The sequence below is a fragment of the Acinonyx jubatus genome, chromosome B1 (genome assembly GCF_027475565.1).
Source record: "Acinonyx jubatus isolate Ajub_Pintada_27869175 chromosome B1, VMU_Ajub_asm_v1.0, whole genome shotgun sequence".
NCBI classification, from domain to species: domain Eukaryota; kingdom Metazoa; phylum Chordata; class Mammalia; order Carnivora; family Felidae; genus Acinonyx; species Acinonyx jubatus.
The window spans coordinates 102903492-102927530 of NC_069382.1; the positions used below are offsets into that span (position 1 = coordinate 102903492).

Genomic DNA, 24039 nt, shown 5'->3' on the forward strand with positions numbered 1-24039 from the left:
GGATTGGCTCGACTTAGCCGGAAGTCCCACCTCTTTCTGGACGCCCGCGATTTGGCGCCGCCAGGAAGGGGCCCAATGAGGGATGTTGTGGCGGCGGAGGAGTCTCGGAAGACACTCGGAGGTTAGGCACCGTGTCTCTCTGATGTGGTACCGTGTGGGCCCATCAGCCTTGCGTTCTCTTCTGTGGTGTATCAGCACTGTTTACGAGGTGTGGGGCGTTTCGTTAATTCTTTTTTCCATTAATTCTCCAGTTGCCAGTACTGACGGTTTAAAAATTGCCAGATAGCAGTTTTTCACTGGAAGCACAAACTCGAAGCAGAGTGCGAAGTTTGAACCCTGGACGATCCTTTACTAGGAGAATAGCCTTGTCTAGTTAATCGCCTCCTGAGTCCCAGCTTTGTCATTTGCCAAATGGGAATAATAAATGCCTATCTCACAAAACTGTGAAGATTGAAAGAATAAAAAGGGCCTGGCACGTAGCACCATGGAGATGTTTTAAGATTTTTATTATTATGTTTCCCTTCAAGCTGGGAACCACCTGTGATCCTTACCTCACTAGCTCTTGAGAAGTTTCCTATTTCATCATAATGCCGTATGGATACGGCGTATGGAAAACTATATGGTTTCTTCCCTTTAGGGAAGTAGGTGGAGCATAATAAAATGTGGTCTTGGTTCATGTCCTAGACGTCAGAGACTAGGGGACCACTTTTGTGCTTATACATTTGTCTTAGCTGGAAATAACCCTGGGATATAGAAACACCCTACTGGAATTAGGGAGGGTGAGGGTGGGCAGGGCACAGTGGGGATTCTCCGTAGAACAGCAACAAAGGCCAAAGTCTTAAATTATTACTATTATTATCCACCACATTTGTTGTCTTATTCCAAATTCAAAGCAGCAGAAGTAGACTAAGACATCATGTTGCCTCAAGTTTAATTGGAAATGGTGGCAAGTACTTACCACCAGTAGTAACAAGTCTTTATTCTGTGAGAGTTTTCTTTTGGAAATTTATTAAATCCTCCAGATTAGAACCAGGTGACTCAGACGAGGCCAAAAGTGGGCAGGACTAGATTCTACTAATTATCCTGTGTTTCTCAAGAACTAGCTCTGAATGGCAATTTCAGACGTGTTCTGAAAATCCCTTGGGTAATAGCAACACTGTTTGAAAGTATATTAACTTTCAAGTGGCCAGTACTTTAAAAGACAGTACTAATTTGTACGTATGAATGAAAGTGTTTCTTTAAAATTAGTTGCATCTCCTGCCAATCATTTGAGTACTGATTTGAATTATTTAACAGGATAGGAATAGGCATCTGTTCATTCAAATATTTATCCATATTTACTGAGTATTTTAAGTTGCACTTAACTGTGATAGACCCTAGAGTCTATAAAGTCTATCAAAGACTAGAAACCAAATAAGTCTGTTTTGTTGTTGTTGCTGTTTGTTTGTTTTTGTAGAATTTACTATTTTTTTTTCTGGCAAAGTGCAGTGTAGGTCATTTGCCTGTGGTCCTTGAGCCCCATATGCACCTAAACTCTGCTCTGTGATCATAGTTGACCTGAGTGTGAGTCTGCAAACTACATTTCTCAACCTTGTCAAATGGTTTTCTGTAAGATTCTTCCAAGAGGAAGCATAGGCAGAAAAGCAAAAGGTGGAACACGGAAAGCTGTTATTCTTCATTTCCTCTCACTCTCTGCTTCTGGTCTCCAGGGGAATATCTGTGCCCTTAAAAAGTCCCAGAGCCAATTGTAGCAGCCCCTCCTTGGTGGGTCTGTCTTCCCTTTTCCCATCCTCATGTGGCATCCCCAGCGCTGAGTTTGCTTTCTACTTTGATAACACCACCCCCACCCTCTGTTCTACCAGCTTTAGAAGTGGTAGCCACTTGCAGCAGTTAAGAATTTCTAATTTAATCTCACTTTCCCCTTTTTGCTCTTCTAGCCTTCAGCTCCCATGTTAACGCTTCCCCATAGCAAATGCTGTCTGTTTAGAATTTTAAGAATGGTTTCTGTATTCTTGCCTGGCACTCAGACTTATAAAGATGCAAATATGTTCTACTTTATAGTATTTACACAGCCGTTGGAATCCAGTGGAGGATTGTTGTAGTTTTTACAAATAAAGGGATATGACTCTGAAATCTTTCTCTCTACCAATGAACTTTAAAACTCCAGACCACATCAGCTCACCCGTAGAGTACTGTACATGCCTATCAGTAATATCTGTTCATCACGGCAACCTAAAGGTCTCCAGGGAGTGTGTGTTGTGGGCAAAGGAGGAAGAAGAAATTTGGCAAGTCTCCACATATAATTTATACTTTTTGAAAAAAAATTACTTCTAGATACTTATTTGAAGGAAGTAATGAGAAATCGATGTAACAATTTATGTATATCCTCCTAAACTCCTTGAGAATGAATCTTCAAAACCTGTATATCCAACGTCCTATTGTATATCTTACTAGGATGTCCTTCACAATCTCAAACTTCACAGGGATATAGCCTAAATTCATCATCCACCCCTGTCCTCTCAAAAAAAAAAAAAATATATATATATATGTATGTTTGTATACACATCTCCACCCATTTTCCCTAATAAGAAGCACTGTGCCTCTCCTTTACCCTCCATATCTACTCTGTGACTGTAGCATTCTCCCTGACGCCAGCCCTAACACCAACACACATAATAGTCAACCACAACCTATGAATAATATGTGTCCTGGTTCATATCCTAATTGCCCTACCATTTTCCAGTTTATCAAATTCTTCCCAGAGATTTTTGGAAAACTATGATTTTATCATTTCCAACTCTGCTCAAAATTTTTACATGTTTCCTCAATGTCTAGGGCAGGACTTGTCCAATAGAACTTTCTATAATAATAGAAATGTGCTACCTCATAACCAATTTAGTTGCTACTAGCCATATTCATCCACTGAGCATTTGAAACCTAGCTAGTGTACTCAAGATACTGACTTTTTATTTGATTTTGACTAAGTTTAATTAATCATATTTGACTATGACTACCATATTGGACAGCACAGGTTTAGGTTCAAGGGGTTCAAAATCTAAACCACTTGGCATAACTTGCTAAGCAATCCTCTGCCACCCTGCCCAGCTTCATTCTGTTCTCCTGTATGAACCCAGTCTTTCAGGCATATAAAGTTTTGTCTTTTTTCCCCAAACATGCCTCTTTCTTGTCCTTTTTATGAATTTATAATTGAATAAGAGAAAAATTCTCCTAAATTAAAGAGAGAGGCTCCAAAATGACTTTTTAAAAACTACAATATTTGGTAAGTAGAACTTCTTAGAAAAGCACTAACGGTAAAATGAATGTCAGAATCTGGTGATAACTCTGCTTTCTCCCGGTGCCTTGTAAAGAACACACTCAATAGATGCTTATTGATGAACCTGTTGATTAGGGCTAACTCTCTCTAACTTACCTGAGCTTTGTTGGATAGATTGGTTGTGAGTAGCTGTGTTAGGGAGGGATAGGAGACTGCCAGTTAGCATTCTGTGTCTACATCATTGTTGGAAATTCATTCATTGCCATTAGGTGCAGAAACTTTCCAAGTCTGTGTATTTTTTTGTACTCAGTTGCTAAGATCCAGTGCATCTGTGGCACAAGAGAATATTTTACAAGCCTTGTTTGTCACATACATGGACTACGTAAGAAACAGGAGTGAAGATTGTTTTTCTTATCACTTGTCAATAGATTTTTTTAAAGAGTATTGTGATTACATAAAAACATCTTAAAGCATTGATTTCCTGGAGTATAAAGTTAGAAGAGATACATTTCAGAAACTATATGTCATTATCAAATGGAAATGTATGGAGAATTGAATAAGCTTGATTTATTTGGGGAATTTGCACAAAACACCCAATTGTTTGGTCAAAATGACCAAAACTGACAGGAAAGTGAGAAAAGGCAAGGTGAAAAGAGTAAAATAATACAGACTTTATAATGTCAATACATTTCACTGAATAGATGAAGAAAACTATTTAAATTTTGGTTATTGTAATGTTAATTTGCTGTGTTATTGGAGAAAATCAGTTCTGCTAGAGAGCACAGAATGGAATGGATGAATCCCATAGGATGTGGTAAGTATAGATAATAAGCAAGTAGTCGTGAGACATAGGCAGGATTCATAAGATGTGCTAAAAATAGATATTAAGTAACTGATAGATGTAAAGTTAAATAGACTAAATGACTATATGATGGAACAAGCAAAAGTGTTATTTATAGATAGAAAGGGATGGAAAGACCAAATTATGATCATGCCATCTCTAGGCTGACAGCCATGTTGTTGTGGGATCGTTGAGCATCATGGTCCAGAAAGAATTTTTAAGACGTTTTACAGTCTCTAATTTAAGTAGCTTTGGGATAGGACCTGTGGGCAGAAAGAGCTGCATTTTTGCTGTATGAAGCTGGTGGTTATATGCTTAGTGCTCAAGGGGTGGGGGCACTTACAGAGCATATTGGATCATAAAATGTCTTCAAATTTTGAATCATAAAATTGCTCTTGCAAGATTTCTGTGGTACTTATCATTCAGTTCAATATTAACTATGGGTAAGATTTACAGGTAGTCATGAGACCCTTTAAGGATGTATCAACCAGCATGTATTTGATCCTTATCGAAATTATGCAGCCTATAGGTTAGCCATCTGGGCTAAAGGTGAACATTTTTCTGCTTCTATCCCTCATCAGTGTTACCCTTACGTGGTCCATCCATGGTTATATTCTGGACCCAAATGTACTCTGCCTAAGAATTGCTAATGATACCTATAACTGTTGGCAGGCTAACTGGCAAACTGCAGCTATGGACAAGAATATTTGTCACTGCTTCTCTACAGAACAAGTGTCTATCACTGGCCCCACGCACCTTCTCTCTGTTGACCTCCCTGCCTAAATGTCAGTCTGTCCCCAGCTCATCAGTGAGGAAGGCTGATATAGCATGCATGCACACACACACAGGGAGAGCGTACACATATAAACATTGGATAACTTGGGATTCATGGAGTGTAGTCCTTCCCACTTGCAACCTAAGTGTGGTAACTTACCCCATCTCTTTCCTCTTTGCTTTAAAGGGATGCGTGATTTGAGAATCTCCATTTGGTCTTTGAGCCTGTCTGTTCTGTGACCCCTGGGATAGCTTGGCTTGCAGTGTACTTGGAGGCCACCATTGCATCAAGGTAATTCCCCATGACAACTAGGAGAAACTTAGAAAAATAACAACATAGAACTGTAGAGCATAAGCTAATGTTGTATGAGAAGGGGAAAGGAAGGCAGTCATAAATTGTATCCATTAGATACTAAAAGACAAAAATAGGCAAGTAAAGAGCAAACCGAAAGGTAAAATGTGGAAAATATTTCTTTTTCTCTAAATTGATTAATGGAAAAGGGAAAAAGACAAGATAAAGGAAAGACTCAGAGTTTTGACAGTGTTGCATATATATCTTTGATACCAATTATACTTTATTTATTGCTGTGACCAAAATAACTGTATCAGAGGTAAATACAACAAAATCCAAATGAAGGGAAATGCTCTTCCAACAAGTGGACTAATCCTAGAAATTCTTTTTAATTCACTCTACATAGTATTGCAATAGGTTTTTTTTAATGCTCATTACATTTTAAAGCATTTAAAGTATCAAGAAAAGAAAGAGGCTTTAAAACTACTTATAATTAGGAAGGAATGCATATAGAACACTACTTTCTATAGAAGTTTTTATTATTTGTGCACATTTTCTGAAACATTTCCTGTAAATCAATTCTTATTTAAATACACTAAAATTACAACTATTTTAAAGATCTGTGAGATAGAAGACTAAGTAAGTAAATATCCCTTTGTAATTAAAGTAGTTTTTTCCTAATTTATCTCTTTTATAATTTATTTTCTTTAATAGGTCGCTGTATCTGTTAGTATTATAGAAAATGTTGAGTTAAACACTTGTCTAAGTGAAATATATATAAGAGCATGTACAATTTTTCTCTAAGAAGATTACTATAAAATTATTTACATAGATGAAATTGTTTATGAAACAAACACATCATATTCTTATTCTGTGGTTCTTAAAAGAATATGAAATTTTATGATGTAGCTCATTCAAATTAATAGCCTTATGCTGTTTTTAATTTGTTTGTTTTTACAACTTAATTCTTACTTTGAAATTGAGTATTCTCTCCCTCCAGAATTTGAAATGGTAAAAACAATTAGAAAAAGAAAGTGTACTCTGTGATGAATCAAAAATAATACCCACATATAAAGAGAGATTAACGGTATAATATCATCATGAAATACTGATTATATTTTTCATGATCTATTTGGGATTTAAGATATTTCTATTATTTTATAACTAAAAAAAGAAAAGGTAGAAGATCTCTTCTCAGAATTTACAAAGTACTATTGAACTTTATACCATTAAAGAAAATTATTATTGGGGCGCCTGGGTGGCTCAGTTGGTTGAGCGACCGACTTCGGCTCAGGTCATGATCTTGCAGTTTGTGAGTTCAAGCCCCACGTTGGGCTCTGTGCGGACAGCTCAGAACCTGGAGCCTGCTTCAGATTCTGTGTCTCCCCCTTTCTCTACCCCTCCCCTGCTCACGCTCTGTGTCTCTCTGTCTTTCAATAATAAATAAATTTTAAAAAATTATTATTATAAAGAAAGGTACTAGTGTAGAAATTTGGATTAGAAAAATACTAAAAATTATTTTTGTAACTTTATACTAAACACCGTAAAAATAGATTTAGTGGTATACATTCTTTAAAGCATGTGACATATTTTTGTAGCGAATGCAAATACTGTAGTTTTTATAATATTTAGAATTAAATTTCTGAATTGCAAAGAATTGTTTCAAATGAATATTAAAAGGCAATCCTAATGAAGATATTGAAAGCAAATAATGGCTAACATGCTAAATCTGTTTCGTATTATAAAAGAGTGCATCAAAAAGAAATTGTTAGAGTCACCTTCATTCTCCATTCCCAGGATTCTCTTCTGGGCATTTATGTCAGATGACCTAGGAATGTGCAGAATTAGTATTTACTGGCCAGTCATTGGTTATTCAGAATTCACTCTGATTTGAATTATGTCTAATGTTTTTCTCCCATCCATTTATGGGTCACATGTACAATAAATCAAAGCATGTTGATCCTGGTGAAATTTAGCAAAGAAATACAGCTTTGGCCATTGGCCACAAAAATTTGAAAATCTTTACTCAGGGGAAAAACATGGACATTTTCTCACCCTGGATAGTAGCTATTTTCTAATTTAAATTTCTAACTAAAATGGTTTGCTATTCTTCTAAAAACTGAACCTTGCATATGGTAAGACTTATCTCAAGCCAAAATGTACCGTTTCACTTTTGTAGTACTGTATTTACTGTTCAGTCAGTCAAATAATTCAGAAAAACTGGAAATCATATTATGAAGAAGCAACTCTTCCACATCTATTTCTAAGTCTAGATTGGTTTTTGCTGAAAACAGATATTCATAGTAGGAGGAAAAAGTACATAATTCTGTACGCATGTGTACACACATATATGCACATATGTATATGTGGTAATAGGACAATTTGGAAGAAAAATTGTTAAAATGTATAGGAACAGTACTTTTGTATTTAGAATACTGAATAAGGATTCATTCATCAAACAAATTAATTATTTTCTTCTGCTAGCCTTTCCGGGAGGCTGGTTCTTCCCTATCCCTGGATGAAAATTTAAGCAGTTTTCATGTTTTTTTCTGGTCATTCTTAGGTATTAGGAAGAGTTATATGTTAAAGCTTCAGTCTCCATTTAACAATAACAGTATAAGGTCAAAATTTAATTCTGGCTTTTGAGTTTAAGGCTTCTCTCCTTGCCCACCTCCAGGCGAGTTGCAGGCCTAAAGCTATCAGTCCATGAGGTAGAGAAAGGAAAGTATAGTCTGCTGCTTCTCTTTCTCCACAAGGATACTCCAACTCCATCTTGGTTAGGCCTACAGGCCCTCCCAAGGTTGTAGTGTGGGGACAGAGAAGTTTTATTGGAAGCAGCTTACAGGAAAATTTCCTACTAAACTAGTACTGTCTTCTTGATCTAGCATTGCCACTTTCTGGACTTGGCAGATGTTTAAAATAGACTCTTGTTCTCATGAGCATTTTCATGGGTTCTTCCAAGACCCACTCCACTCTCCCTGTGGGTTCTGATAACAAGAGCTAATGCATGTTGTCCTTCTGGTCCTTGGCTTTATTTATTTACTTAGCTTCTTTTTGCAGAAGACTATTTTTTTTTAAGTTTATTTATTTATTCTGAGAGAGAGAGTGATCAAGGGAGGGACAGAGAGAGAGGGAGAGAGAGAATCCCAAGCAGGCTCTGCACTGACAGCGTGTAGCTCAATGTGGGGCTCGAACTCACAAACCCGTGAGATCATGACCTGAGCTGAGATCAAGAGTTGGATGCTTAATCGACTGAGCCACCCAGGCTCCCCCTTTTTGCAGAGAACTATTTACCCATCTTAGCCATGTGTGAGCAGGACCTAAAAAAACTCCATGCTGGCTTTCTTAAGTGAGTGGTACACATTTGGTTCACTGGGAAATCACATATCACATTGTTTGCCCCAACAAACTCTGGGAATAGGATTTTATTGCTGGGATTCAGGAAAAGCAGAAATCCTGTTACAGAGTTACCGCTCGACAACAGCCATGTTACCCCTGCATGTCTCTGGCCTCTGAGGACTACCCAGCTATTCTCTAGCTTTCTGGATTTTGCAAATGGGAAGTAAACACACCCATGTCCCCCAGACCTCAAGTTCTGCTAATGGCCTCCTTAAAGCTTCTCTCTTCATTTAGGATGAAGAGGGACTACCATCTACTTCTCTTCTTGAGAGGAAGGATGCTATCACAGCATAACAACAGTGATTCTTGAAAACCTTCTCCTCCAATCTTTAATTCTCAGTCATTTGAGACCTTTGAAGTGGGTGAAGTCATTCAGAGTCTTACATCCAATTATCCTCAACTTTTTCATACAAATATTTACAGGGTGGTTATGATCTTCACTTTGGAATGTAGTATTTACTCTTTTGGGGTCTTAGCCAAAACTTCCACAAGTCCTGTTTTACATTAAGTGGAAGATGTCCTTCTGTGTATGTAAATTAAACTTTTTGTATATATTAAACACTTTGATTTTGAGATAGTTATAGATTCTCATGCAGTTGTAAGAAATAATACAGAGAGATCCAGTGATCCTTTATCAATTTCCCCCCAGAGGTAACATTTTTCAAAACTGTAATATAGTATCACAACCAGGATGTTGACATTGACAGAGCATTTCCATCTTCACAGGGCCCCTCATGTTGTTCCTTTATAGCAATACTCACTTCTCTCCCACTCACACCTTCTCCTCAACCCCTGGAAACCACTAATCTGTTATCCATTTCTATCATTTTGTCATTTCAAGAATATTATATAAGTGGAATAGTACAGTGTGTAACCTTTTGAGATTATCTTTTTACACTCAACATGATTCTCTGGAGATTCATCCAGATTGTTGTGTGTGTCAACAGTGTGTTCCTTTTTTATTGCTGAGCAGTATTCCATGAATTGGATGTACTGTAATCTGTTTAATCATTCATGTGCGGTAACATGTCTGATGATATGATTGATGAAGGACATATAGTTTGTTTCCAGTTTTTGTTATTGTGCATTAAAACGATGATGAGGGGGTGCACCCGGATGGCTCAGTTGGTTAAGCGTCTGACTTTTGATTTCGGCTTAGGTCATGATCTCATGGTTTGTGAGTTTGAGCCCCACATTGGGCTCCATGCTGACAGTGTGGAGCCTACTTGGGATTCTCTTTCTCTCTGTCCCTCTCCTGCTTGCGCACACATGATTTCTCTCTTTCAAAAATAAATAATAAGTAAACTTTAAAAGAAAAAGTGACTATAAACATTCATATGAGGTTTTTATATGAATGCGCGTCTTCATTTCTTTGTGATAAATGCCTCGAGTGCAGTTGCTGCATTGTATGGTAGTTGCATGTTTAATTTTTAAAAAAACTGCCAAACTGTTTTCCAGAGCATCTGTATCAGTTTATATTCCCACCAGAATTGTATGAGTACTCCAGTTTCTCCACATCCTTGCTGGCATTTGACAGTGTCACTATTTATTATTTTACCCGTCCCGAGACACCCACACACATACACATACAGTGGTTTTAATTTGCATTTCCTTTGTGAGTAATGATGTTGAACGTCACATGATTATTTGCCATCTGTGTATCTTTTTTGGTGAAATGACTCCTCATGTCTCTTGCCCATGTACTAACTGGATTGTTTGTTTTTTACTGTTCAGTTTTGGGAGTTCTGTATCTATTCTAGGTATCAGTCTTTTGTCAGATATATGGCTTTCAAATATTTTTTACCAATTTATACTTTATTTTTCCTCTCATAACAGAGCCTTTTAAAGAGTGAAGGTTTTAATTTTGATAAAATCTAAGTTTTGTTTTTATGGGTTGTACTTTCGGTGTAAAGTAGTAGTTAACATTTTATGTGTAGAAATAAATACATTCACTCTTTCCTTCACCTCCCGTGTCCAAACATTATTTCTTGTAAGAAGCACTTTTAAAATAGAACCTAAATGTGTCTACTTTTCTCCATTTTTACAGCTGTCTCTCAGGTTCAGATCACCATCATCATTCACTTAACTGGTTCCCCTTCCTTCTTCCTCCCATTTATTTATTTATTTAGTTACTTATTTAAAAGATTTTATTTTTTTAAATAACCTCTACACCCAATATGGGGCTCAAACTCACAATCCCGAGATCCAGAGTCACACACTCCACTGACTGAACCAGCCAGGTGCTCCCCTGCCCTTAATTTAAAACTATAAATTATACTATGTAGCTCGTTAACTTAAAATCCTTCAAAGTTTTCCATTAGGCTTAGAACAAAGAACAAAATCTGAACTCTACCACAGCCTATGAGAACCTGCCACATCTGGCCTGCCTCGCCTCTCTGACCTCATCCTGGGCACTAACTTCTGACCTCCCTTCATCTCACCTTGGTGCTGTAAACTACACGCATGCTCCCTTTTGTGTGCCTCTCAAACACCAACAAGCTCCTTCACAGTTTTGGCCTTGCCTCCACCACTGTTTGTAGGCCTTGCTTCTCCTCATTCAAGTCACTCCACAGTTCAGAGGTTAGCTGCTATAAGACACCTTCACTGATGGCCCTATATAAAGAAGTTTGCTTTTCTCTTGTCATTTTGTGTCATCACTCTGTTTTATTATCTTGTACTTTACTGGCTGAAGTTATGTTTACTTTTCCCCCATTCAGAGGTAATCTACCAGAGCAGAGGCCTTGCCTATCATATTCATCACATCTCAAATACCTAACACATAGGGGTCACTCAATTAATATTTATTAAATGTTGAACACTTCCATTTCTTTTCCAAAAAGCAAATTGCCTTTGGACTATTCAACTGCTAGTAGAGTCAATATGTCCTCAGAAGGGACTATTTATAATATTGCTAATTAATTAGGAGAATAAAGAAAAGTGAGTTCTGATTTGTGATAAATCCAACTCATGCTGCCACCAAGTCATGTCCTTTATTTGTTGTTGAGTGAAGTGCACAGATATAACGTAGAGCAAAATATTATCCCAACTATATCTTGATTCTAACTATAAGAGAGAATACCATCATTGTGTTGTCACAAGCTCCAAAAACTAGAAATTCCTATCCTTTGGCTTCACCAGTAATTCTATGATTTACCCTAGGCAAGTCTGAACAGGCCTTTATAGCTTAGTTTCTTGTTCTGTTAGAAGAATATAACACAAGCTTACCTCATCAAGATGCTATGTTACAGTTTCTATTTATTGCAAGTACTGTGTGATTTTGTGTCTCTATTAGTGTGGAGCACACATTTATTATTTGATGGTATCAAAAGACCATGCCATGAAGGATGCCACATTCTTAGAGATACTAGAGGGATTATACTGCATGTGACAAATTAATTTTGGGGATTGTGTTGTGGTTAAAATGAAGATAAATTTGGAATTTAGCTAGACTGAAAAATTGTCTCAAATAATTTTTAATTGTGTTTTTAGAATAGGACTCTTAGATAACTCAGGATAGGCTCAAAACTTTAGTAGAAAAATCAATGAAATATGCCTCATAAACTTATATACGGTTTTGTATGTATATGAATATATAAATAGAACTTTGCAGACACATTCCTTATTTGAAATTTAAAAAACTTCCTGATATTTTTAGTACTCATTTACTTGAGATCCTGTGGAACTCAGCAAAATAATAGAACTGGAAAAAGAATTGTCAACTTTTCCAAGATGTAACTCTGATTCTGAAAATATGATACTATTAATCTTCTTCAAAGAAACTGGAACTTCAAATACATAGTTTCATAAGGTGCCTTTTATGGAATTTTTGAAAGAGTTAAAAAATGTCAGAAGAGCCTTATACTTATCTTACTATAACTAGGAGCACTATTGTGGAAGACAGAATTAAGCTAAATAAAAAATGTATTTTGTGAAATAGTTGTAAAAATATTTATAAAAATATAAAAATACAAAAAATTTTAGGGGTGCCTGGGTGGCTCAGTCAGTTAGGTGTCTGACTCTTGATTTTGGCTCAGGTCACAATCTCAGGGTTGTGGGATCAAGTTCGGCTTTAGGCTCTGCTCTGAGTGGGGCCTGTTGGGAGTCTCTCCCTCCTTCTCTGCCTCTTCCCAGCTTGTGCACACACTCTTTCTAAGTAAATAAATAAACAGTTAAAAAATGTATATATACAAACACACACACACACACACACATATATACACACACACGTACACATATAAATGTTAACAAATATTTAAAACCATGTAAATGACCTAGCTCTGTAACTTGGATCAAGTCATCTAACCATTTTGTATTCCAGGTTCCTCAATTGCAATTCAAAAGGAATGAAATAATTAAGTAGTTCTCAAACATTTTGGTCAAGGACCCCTTTACATTCTTAAAAACTGGGGACCTCAAAGAGCTCAATATATGTTTGTGAAGATTATATTAATCATTATTTACAACATTAGAAAGTAAAACTGAGAAAAATTTAAGATATTTACTTACTCATCTAAAAATAACTATCCCATTTTATATTAGCATAAGTAATTTTTATGAAAAAATAACTATTTTCCAAAACAAAAAAAAAATTTGAAGAGTGGCATTGTTTACATTTTTTCCAAATCTGCTTAATGTCTGGATTAAAGGTTGGTTGGATTCTCGTATTTTTTCTGCATCCATTTTGCTGTGGTATGTTTGTTTTAGTTGAATTATATGAAGAAAATCTGGCCTCATGCAGATATTTGGAAAGAAATTTAAGCCTTTAAAACTTTAATATTCTTTTCAGATAATTATGGATGTTCTTCTTTGTATTGCATGGAAACTTGACATGGGTAATTTCTCAAAGCCTAGTTGCTATGTGAAATCTAAAACCATAGTAATGAATTTTTCACATTAAAGAAAATGGGGAGTGGCTTGAAAAAACTTACAGAGATTGTGCCATCTTCAGTATACCACTGCAGTGTGATGTGATAAGGACATTTTTTTCCCTTTATCTTTATTTAGCTACTTTTCATCACTGAATATTCTTTTACTTTTAAGAGATATTTATTTAGGGGGTGCCTAGGTGGTTCAGTCAGTTGGGTGTTCCACTCTTGTTTTTGTCTCAGGTCATAATCTCACATTTCATGAAATCCAGCCCCATGTTGGGCTCTATGCAGATGGTGCAAAGCCTGTTTGGGATTCTCTTTCTCCCTCTCTACCCCTTCCTTCCTTTCTTTCTGTCTCAAAATAAATAAATAAAAATATTTATTTTTGGTGAATTTTCTCAAGGGTAGAAAAAATAAGACAGTCTCTATGTAGATAGAAACTTGGATAAATAGATAGTTAGATATCATCGTAAAATGGTAATTTAGTCTGTGAAATTCTGTAAATATCTCCAAACTGAAAGATATAAGGAGATTGGTGGGGGAAGGGAGAGAGTAGAACAATGACGGTGGTTAGATACAGTCACAGTAATAGTAAAAATGGAACAATGCTCTGATTAAATCCTATCAGCAGAATCATGGGAACCTAGCTTCTAGATTTTTCAGAACCAAGAAGCACCCAGTATATCTTGTAGATCTTTTCACCTTCTAAGTCTTATTAGTCCCCTCTTAGCAGCCTCCCTCCTCTGTTCCTGATAATAATGGCTTCCTGGGTCCTCTATTACAAAATCTCTGATCATTTGTTCTTCCTTGATTTAAAGACACACCTTGCTCCTCATCCATCTATGCCATTAGGACAGACATACTCCTCAAAAAGGCTGTATTCCATTCTCCATGTTGAGAGTTTCAATCTAGTTTCAATCCATCTTTTCAATCTAGTAATCTAGTTAAAATCTAGTTAAAGGGTTAAAGATTGGATCATGTTCTCTGATGATTTAAAGACCTTATATTTGAGCCAGAGAATAGCTATCAAAAGTAGCTAGACCATCCAGTTGATTTTACTGTTCTTCATGGACATAGACCCAGCAAGTCCACCTACTTTCATAATAAAGATAAATGGTGAATGCACAACAGGTACATGCTTTGGACCTCATTCTGGGAAGCTTCCTACTCAGATTTTTGGCCCGCCTTGTTCTCGCTGTTTATTTCATTCTTTCTCAGTCTCAGATATTCCTGTGGCTGCTTTCTCTCATTTTCTCTTGTCCAATTATTGCCTGCTCAGTCATGAGCAAATAAACTTAATCTGTGCTCCAAACATTTAAATACCTCTCAGTGTCTCAGAATCATCTGAGGATATTAAAAAAAAAAAATTTATTCTAAGGCTGTATGTACCTGTTTTGAAATACAAAAGCATGTGTGTGTCTGGGAGAGGGGAGAGGGGAGTGAAAGGAAGGAAGTGATAGCAAGGAATGACAGCTTATAGGTGAAAAGGGCTAGGCATCAGGAATAGAGGTTTGGTTGGAGGAAGAGTTGCTGTTTTCCCTCTCCTACATTGTTCTGGCCAATCATTTCCCATCTCAGTGCCTCTGCAGGGCAGAAAAACAGTGGCATCAGCTCAGTGCCAGCCAGGGCAATGACATGGTAGCATATAGCAACAAATGCAGGCAGGGTGACCATGTTCTGAGCATTTATTCTTCCCCTCCATTCCCTTCACCTCAACTCTTTGGCTAGATAATTGAAGCTGAAGGAAACAGTTTCAGGAAAGAGTACTGCCCAGGACCTTGATGCAAGAAAATAATGGAGTACTAATTTCAAAGGATTTTAGCAAGATAACTTTTAACCTAGATTTTTACTTCTAGATAAACTACATTCACATGTGAGAGCTTAACAGTACCAGGAGACAAACAGTTCATCACTCAAAAATCTTTCTTGAAAGTACTCCTGGAGGAATCAAGAGAGAAATAAATCCTAAAGAAAACAACAAAATATTTTCTTAATATTTATTTTGAGAGAAAGAGAGAATGAGAGCACGTGGGGGAGGGGCAGAGAGAGAGGGAGAGAGAATTGTGAGGCTCAATCCCATGATGTGTGACCTGAGCCAAAATCAAGTGTCTGCTGCTTAACCAACTGAGCCACCCACATGCCCCAACAGCAAAATACTTTTTTAAAAGGTGAACAGTTAATTAAGCATTGATTCAAGAAAAATGAATGGGAAAGAAAAATTTTAAATATATCCATATCAATTTTGAACAAAAATCCTAGATGACACCAATGTGGCCAAGTGAAGGGCTGAGGCAGAACAGAAAGAAATGGGCATATGCTAATTTAAGGTTTCATCTTGTTTGGGACAAGACATACGTATTGGTAAGCTTAATTAATTGGTAGGGAAAATTGAGTCTAACCATGTGGGTTTTAGGAAGAGATAAAAGAAACAAAAATAACACAATATGTAACTTTCCAATCAGCAGAAGATAATAATCTTTGCATTATCCTATGGAAAGATAAGATAATCTTTGCATTATCCTATGGGAAGTAGAAAAGGAAGAAAAGAATATGGTAATTGCAAAACAGTAAATAAGGTGTGTCAAAAGATTTCAATCACAGTAATTTCAATTAATATCAGTGGGTTAAATGCACAGATTATAAGACAGAAATTCTCAAATTGGATTAAAAAATACAACAATTTATGAAACACATTTCCTAAAAGAGACTCTTTTCTTTCCCAGAGAGGTACATGGGTGAGCTTTGTATCCCCACTAGAGTACACAGCACTTCTCTGCACCTTTACTGAGCATTTGGAACCTACAGCTCGATTTAACTATATTTGCTGTCAAGCTCAATTTAACCATATTTGTTGTCAAGATGATTACCAAAGCTTTCTGGAAACCTCAATATTGAGGTTGAACTCTACATCAGAAAAGTTCTCTTCAGAGCTCCCACTCCTAGAAGCACATCAATTGGTATATATAAGGCCTTCAAACTCTGAGAAACAATGATTTACATGGAAAAGTACCTCAAAGTCTGTTGAACACATCAATAAAACTATTGGGACTGCCTGAATAAAAAGAGACAGTGTTATGAACAAGAGATTGACAGGGTGCCTAGGTGGCTCTGTTGGTTAAGCTTCCAACTCTTGATTTCAGTTCAGGTTATGATCTCACAGTTGTGAAATCAAACCCCGAATCAGACTCTGTGCTGAGCATGGAGCCTGCTTAAGATTCTCTCTCCTTGTCCCTCTGCCCCTCTCCCCCTACAGAGCACATGCATGTATGCATTCAAAAAGAACAAAACAAAAAGAATAAAAACAAAAAAACACAAAAATAGGAGGTTGCAAGCTGATGACAAATTGGCACTGAGAAGGAATTTAAATACAGTAATTGTCAGGCCGAGCATGCCCCTTGCTGTCAAAGCCAAAACTGCTAAAAGGGGAGCTCCTTCTCCCATCTCATTACTGACTGGCCATTCAGAGGTCTTCTAGCTAACTCCAGTTCTCAGTGTGATCAAGGATAGATCTTACAACAGCAACAAGCTCACTATGCACCATTTCCAATCCTTCCCTATCAGTGCTGCAGACTTCAGGGAAGCCACATGCACTAGAGCCAAAGTCGAACAAAATCAAAAGAATGTCATCAAGAGGAATAAGGAAAGATGCTATCAATAGGAGCATGAGGGACTTTCATCTAAATATCCTAGGGAATAATGAAGTCTCAAGCTGCCAAGGAATATCATTAGAAAGACTGTGTACATAGATAACATTGCTGACATAGATGAAAGTACCTCTAATTCCTCCAGTGTTGGACATATGACCTGGATTACAATGCCTCTGTTAACTCCAGTTGATATGTGACATCTGACTAGCTTTCAGACCTGCTTAAGTTTTTCATTAAGATTGGCTCAGTGGCATAGTTGTCTGTTTAACATCCTTTTGATGAAGATGACTGGGAAACTTGAAAGAAGTTCCCCAGAATACAGTTTCCAGATGATAGGAGTTGATGGTAGAGGTTGGTCACAGTGACCAACTCTTAGGCAAATTTCCAAAGCTGTGATGAGAAATTATGCCCTTACCTTCTGCTCATAGTGAACCAGATCAGCTTTGTGACTGAGTCCTTTTAGGTGTGTTATTTGGTTCAGTCCAAAAGGAGAGTTCTAATGGTTTCCCATTATTCTGTAGATACTGAGATATCATTGTCAACATGGACAAAACGAGATGTTTTCTGTTCCAATCTTAGTGCTTGGCCAAGTACAACTGGAAAAGAAAGAAACCAAAAATTCCCTAGACAAAGCATTATTGAGCTGAGTAAGACCTATGTAAGTGTTCTAAAAACAGACAGCCCAAGGTACTATTTTTCTTAATTAACTTATTTTTTAATTTACATCCAAGTTAGTTAGCATATAGTGCAACAATGATTTCAGGCATAGATTCCTTAATGCCCCTTACCCATTTAGCCCATCCCCCCTCCTACAGCCCCTCCAGCAACCCTCTGTTTGTTCTCTATATTTAAGAGTCTCATGTTTTGTCCCCCTCCCTGTTTTTATATTCTTTTTGCATTCCTTCCCTTATGTTCATCTGTTTTGTATCTTGAAGTCCTCATATGAGTGAAGTAATATATTTGTCTGTCTCTGACTAATTTTGCTTAACATAATACCCTCTAGTTCTATCCACATAGTTGCAAATGGCAAGACTCCATTCTTTTTGATTGCCGAGTAATACTCCACATCTTCTTTATCTATTCACCTGTCAGTGGACATGTGGTCTCTTTCCATACTTTGGCTATTGTTGATAGTGCTTCTATAAACATTGGGGTGCATGTGCCCCTTTAAAACAACACACCGGTATCCCTTGGATAAATGCCTAGTAGTGCAATTGCTGGGTCATAGGGTAGTTCTATTTTTAGTTTTTTGAGGAACCTCCATACTGTTTTCCAGAGTGGCTGCACCAGTTTGCATTTCCACCAGCAGTGAAAAAGAGATCCTCTCTCTCTGCATCCTCGCCGACATCTGTTGTTGCCTGAGTTGTTAATGTTAGCCATTCTGACAGGTGAAGGTGGTATCTCATTGTGGTTTTGATTTGTATTTCACTGATGATGAGTGATGTTGAACATTTTTTCATGTGTCGGTTGGCCATCTGGATGTCTTCTTAGAGAAGTGTCTATTCACGTCTTTTGCCCATTTCTTCACTGAATTGTGTTTTGGGTGTTGAGTTTGATAAATTCTTTATAGATTTTGGATACTAACCCTGTATCTGTTATGTCTTTGCAAATATCTTCTCCCATTCTGTTGGTTGCCTTTTAGTTTTGCTGATTATTTCCTTCTCTGTACAGAAGCTTTTTATTTTGACGAGGTCCCAATAGTTCATTTTTGCTTTTGTTTCCCTTGCCTTCGGGAAGTGTTGAGTAAGAGTTGCTGTGGCCAAGGTCAAAGAGGTTTTTGCCCGTTTTCTCCTTGAGGATTTTGATGGCTTCCTGTCTTACATTTAGGTCTCTCATCCATTTTGAGTTTATTTTTGTGTATGGTGTAATAAAGTGGTCCAGGTTCATTTTTCTGCATGTCGCTGTCCAGTTTTCCCAGCAACACTTGCTGAAGAGACTGTCTTTATTCCATTGGATATTCTTTCCTGCTTTGTCAAAGATTAGTTGGCCACAGCCCAAGGTACTATTAACTACCCCTTTTGCCCATTTACCTTTTCTTTTTTTTTTTTTTTAATGTTTATTTTCGAGAGAGAGTGGGAGAGTGAGAGCAAGGTAGAGGCAGAGAGAGAGGGAGACAAAGAATATGAAGTAGGCTCCAGGCTCTGAGCTGTCAGCACAGAGCCTGATATGGGACTCAAACACACAAACCATGAGATAAGACCTGAGCTGAAGTCAGATGCTTAACCGACTGATCCACCCAGGTGTCCTTTCTTTTTTTTTTTTTAACGTTTATTTTATTATTATTATTATTATTATTATTATTATTATTATTATCTTAGAGAGAGAGAGCGCGCACGCACATGTGAGCAGGGGATGGGCAGAGAGAGAGGGCGACAGAGAATTGGAAGCAGGCTCTGCACTGTCAGCACAAAGCCCAACATGGAGCTTGAACCCACAAACCACGAGATCATGACCTAGACTGACGTTGTATGCTCAACTGACTGAGCCACCCTGTGATTTTTTGTGGGGGGAAAAATTTCAGTAACCTACCTCAAATATATTTATGAAGATCATGTGTTAAAGGATAGAAAAAGATGTAGCAGACATATAAGAACCAATCCCCTTTTAAAAAAAATCCATGATAGCAAAATAGAATTTGAAGTTAAAAATAATTTTCGGGGGTGCCTGGGTGGCTCAGTTGAGCCTCTGACTCTTGATTTTGGCTGAGGTCATGATCCTGGGGTTGTGGAATCAAGCCCCCATGTCAGGTTTTGCACCGAGCATGGAGTCTGCTTAATATTCTTTCTCTCTCCCTCTTCCCCTCTCCCCAGCTTGTGCTTTCCCTTTCTGTAAAATAAAAGGATAAATAAAATTAAAGTTAAAAATAAATTTTTAAAGCTTATTTATTTACTGTGAGAGAGAGAGGTAGGGGAGGGGCAGAGAAAGAGAGAGAGTGATAGAGAGAATTCCAAGCAGGGTCCATTGTGTCAGTGTAGAGCCCGACGCAGGGCTCAATCTCATGACCTGAGCTGAAATCAAGAGTTGGATGCTTAACCAACTGAGCCACTCAGGCTCCCCCTAAACAGCAATATAGCAATAAAATAATGATATGAATGTATTAGGAACAATGTACGTTTGAAATATATAAAAAAGTATGGGAGAAATCGGTAAGTCAATCGAAGCTGGAGGTTTTGAGTCATCCCTCTAAAAACTAATAGAACAAGCCAACAATGAAATCAAAATTATATAAAATTATAACATTAATAAATTTAAATGAAGTAATGAAGATATAGAATCTTACACTCAACAGACAACATATATTACAGTTGACCCATGCAACACAGGTCTGACCTGCACAGTTCCACTTATAAGTGAATTTTTTCAAAACAACATGTAAAGTACTATATATTTTATTTTCCTTATGATTTTCTTAGTAACATTTTTTTATAGCTTACTTTTATTGTAAGAATACAATGTATAATAAATATAACATATAAAATGTGTTTATTGACTGTTATCAGTCAGACTTCAGGACAATAGTAGGCTATTGAGTTTTTAGGGAGTCAGAATTTGTATATGGATTTTTAGAAGTTTATTTATTTATTATTTTTAGTAATCTCTACATGGGGCTTGAACTCATGACCCTGAGATCAGAAGTCACATGCTCTTTTTATTGAGCCAGCCAGGTGCCCCTAAATGCAGATTTTTGATTGCATGAAGGGTCAATGCTTCTAACCCCTGCATTGTTCAAGGATCAGCTGCGTTTTCAAACACAGATAGAATATCCACAAAAATTAACCAAAAATTAAGTCATAAAGAAAGCTCTATGTATTTCAAAAAATCCATGTAATGTAGATTATGTTCTTTCATCATTTAACAATTTAAAACTAAACACTAAAAAAAGTGGCTGGATAAAAAATCCCGTAAGTCTAGAAACTAAAAATAACTAACAACCCTTGGATTAAAAAGAAGAGGAAAAAATTGTAAGGGAAATCAGGAAATTCTTTAAGCTGAATGACTGACTTTAAATACACTTACCAGAAAAAAAGAAAGATTGAGGAAAATAAAGCATGCATTAAACCCAAAGAACTAGAAAAGGAAACAGTGGAATGAACATATACAAGTCAGAAGTGAAAAGATAATGCAAATAAGGGAAAGTCAGTAGGAAAGAAAGAAATCAATAGAGATGATTAACAATCAAAACCTTATTTCTTTAAAGAGATTTTAAAAAGTAAAACATCAGGGTGCCTGGCTGGCTCAGTCAGGAGAGCATAGGACTCTTGAATTTGGGGTCATGAGTTCAAGCTCCATGTTGGGGGTAGAGTTTACTCAAAAAAAAATTTTACAAAACACAAACAAAAAAATAAAATATCTGATAAAGGTGATTAATGAAATAAAAGAGACTAAGTTAAGGGTGCCTGGGTGTCTCAGTTGGTTAAGCGTCTGACTCTTGATTTCTGCTCAGGTTGTGATCTCATAGTTTGTGAGATAGATTACCCATGTTGAGCTCTGTGCTGACAGTGTGGAGCCTGCTTGGGATTCTCTCTCTCTCCCTCACTCTGCCCACCCCCCAAATAAATAAACTTGGAAAGGAAAGGAAAGGGAAGGGGAAGGGGAAAAGTAAGGGGAAGGGGAAGGGGAAAGCAACTGTAAGTTAAAACTTGACTTCAAAAAAGAAAATCAACTGTAGAAAAATAGAGATTTTAGAAATAGCAGAAAACTATGAACTGTATAGCAATAATATTGAAAATCTAAATGAGTGGCACCTGGCTGACTCAGTTGGTGGAACCTGTGACTTTTGATCCTGGGGTTATGAGTTTGAGCCCCATGTTGGGTGTGGAGATTACTTAAATATAAAATATTTAAAAAAAAAACAAAAAGAAAGAAAATCTAAATGAAAAAAATTAATTTCCCAGAAAACTTTGCCTGAGAAGAAATAGAAAACTTGGATCACCCATTAACCATGAAAGAGATTTTTAATCATTCACCAGGCCTCCAGTCTAAGTGCAATTTTTATGGTCAAGGTTCTTTTTTTTAAATTATGGTTAAGGTTCTTAATTTTAGCTAAGCAAATCCACTCTAATATAATCTGAAAAGGGTTTATTAAGGAATGTATATAAACCACAGAATTATTGGAAAGACGGACATAATAGACTCTGGCTGAACTTTCAAGAATGATCTCAAAAACCCAGCAGAACTTGGTAACTAAAAGAACCATGATGACTACTCTGATCAGGAATTTGCTGCCAGCACTACTGGCTTTAGTCTAACACCTCTACCTCCACGATCTGTACCATAAAAATGAATGCACTGTACCCTGTTTTCACATGACCCAATCTTGAATCAGAATTTCCCACATGAATCTTACTGTCAGAACTTAAATCACATTGAGAAATCCTAACTGCCAGGGAATCTGAAATATGTAGATTTTACTTTCAGTTTCTACATGTTACAAAGGGGTTAGAATGAGTTTGAAAAAATTATTCCACAGGCTCAGATAGTTTTAAAGTTTTGAGTTCTTTAAAACTCTCTAGGTAAAGATAATTCCAGCTGATATGAAGTATTCCAGAAAAAAAAACATGGAAAAGCTGTGCAACTCATTTTGAGTCTCAATTCAAATTAATTATTTCATTAATTATAATCTTCAGACCAACAGTGGTGAGGACAATACAAGAAATATATTATTAGCCCATTTCCCTTATGCATACAGTGTGAGATCCTGAATACATATTAGCTGAGTTCAATGATGTTTTAATAAACAAAACATGGTAATATAAGTTTCACTTCAGAAATGTAAGGAAGGTCATCACCAGAAAAGATATCTTTTAGTACATTAATGCCCTAAAGAGGAACAAAATTACCTGAATATATACAGAAAAGGCATTTGATAAAGTTTAACATCCATTTATGACATTTTTAAAGTGTTAGAAAAAATAGAAATAAAAGATGATTTAAAAAAAAATTTTTTTTTTCAACGTTTATTTATTTTTGGGACAGAGAGAGACAGAGCATGAACGGGGGAGGGGCAGAGAGAGAGGGAGACACAGAATCGGAAACAGGCTCCAGGCTCTGGGCCATCAGCCCAGAGCCTGACGCGGGGCTCGAACTCACGGACCGCGAGATCGTGACCTGGCTGAAGTCGGACACTTAACCGACTGCGCCACCCAGGCGCCCCTAAAAGATGATTTCTTTAATTTGATAAAAGCTTTTAGCAAAAAGCGCCTGGCAAATGTAGTGGGGCAAATATGTGACACATTATGATTAGGAACAGGAAAGAAAGCCTTGTTAGCACAGATGCCATTCAGTTTAGTAAGGGGTTCTTAATAAAACAAGAAAAGAAAAAATAGGAGGTATAAGCATTGAATGGAATGGATAACGGTCCCTGTTTGCAGATTATTAGATCTTCTATGAGAAGACCCTGTTGAATCAATAGACAAACTACTAGAACTAATAGGAGAGTTCAGAAATACTGTGGAGATGCAAGACCAATAATAGGCAACAACAACTATAATAATAGTGAATACTAAGTACTAGATAAGAAACTTTATAAATATTTTATATATATTTAAGTTTCATGTAAGCGTTCAAACATTGTTTAATGTCAGCAGCAACGACCTAGAAATTAGTATGGAAAATGACTTCACTCACAATCGCAACAAAAACTGCTAAGTACATAGGATATAACCTAATAAAGAATGCACTTCGCAAAGACCTTTTCAAGCTGTATTAAGTGACATAAAACAAGATCTAGGTAAAAAGAGAAGAATGCCAAGTTCTTGGGTAGGAAAAAATTAACACTGTGAAAATACCATTCTCCATAAGTTCATCTATAAATTCAATGCAGTTTTAGTGAAAATTTCAGGAACTGGACCAATAGGAACTGGAAGGATAATGGGCCAAACAAAGAGAAATTGTCCTATTGGATGTATTAAGACATTTTATAAAAGCACAGCAATGAAAACAGG

The 24039-nt window shown here is 36.8% G+C and overlaps 1 long non-coding RNA gene across 1 annotated transcript in view; it reads left to right on the forward strand.

Annotated features, from left to right (window-relative positions):
* Positions 1-5: 5 nt before the first annotated feature.
* LOC113600378 (uncharacterized) overlaps positions 6-24039 on the forward strand; it is a 33449-nt gene continuing 9415 nt past the window's right edge. Inside the window, exons 1-2 of the long non-coding RNA XR_008296180.1 lie at positions 6-121; positions 5077-5181. This is a non-coding gene — a long non-coding RNA (uncharacterized LOC113600378). The remainder of the gene's footprint in view (positions 122-5076; positions 5182-24039) is intronic.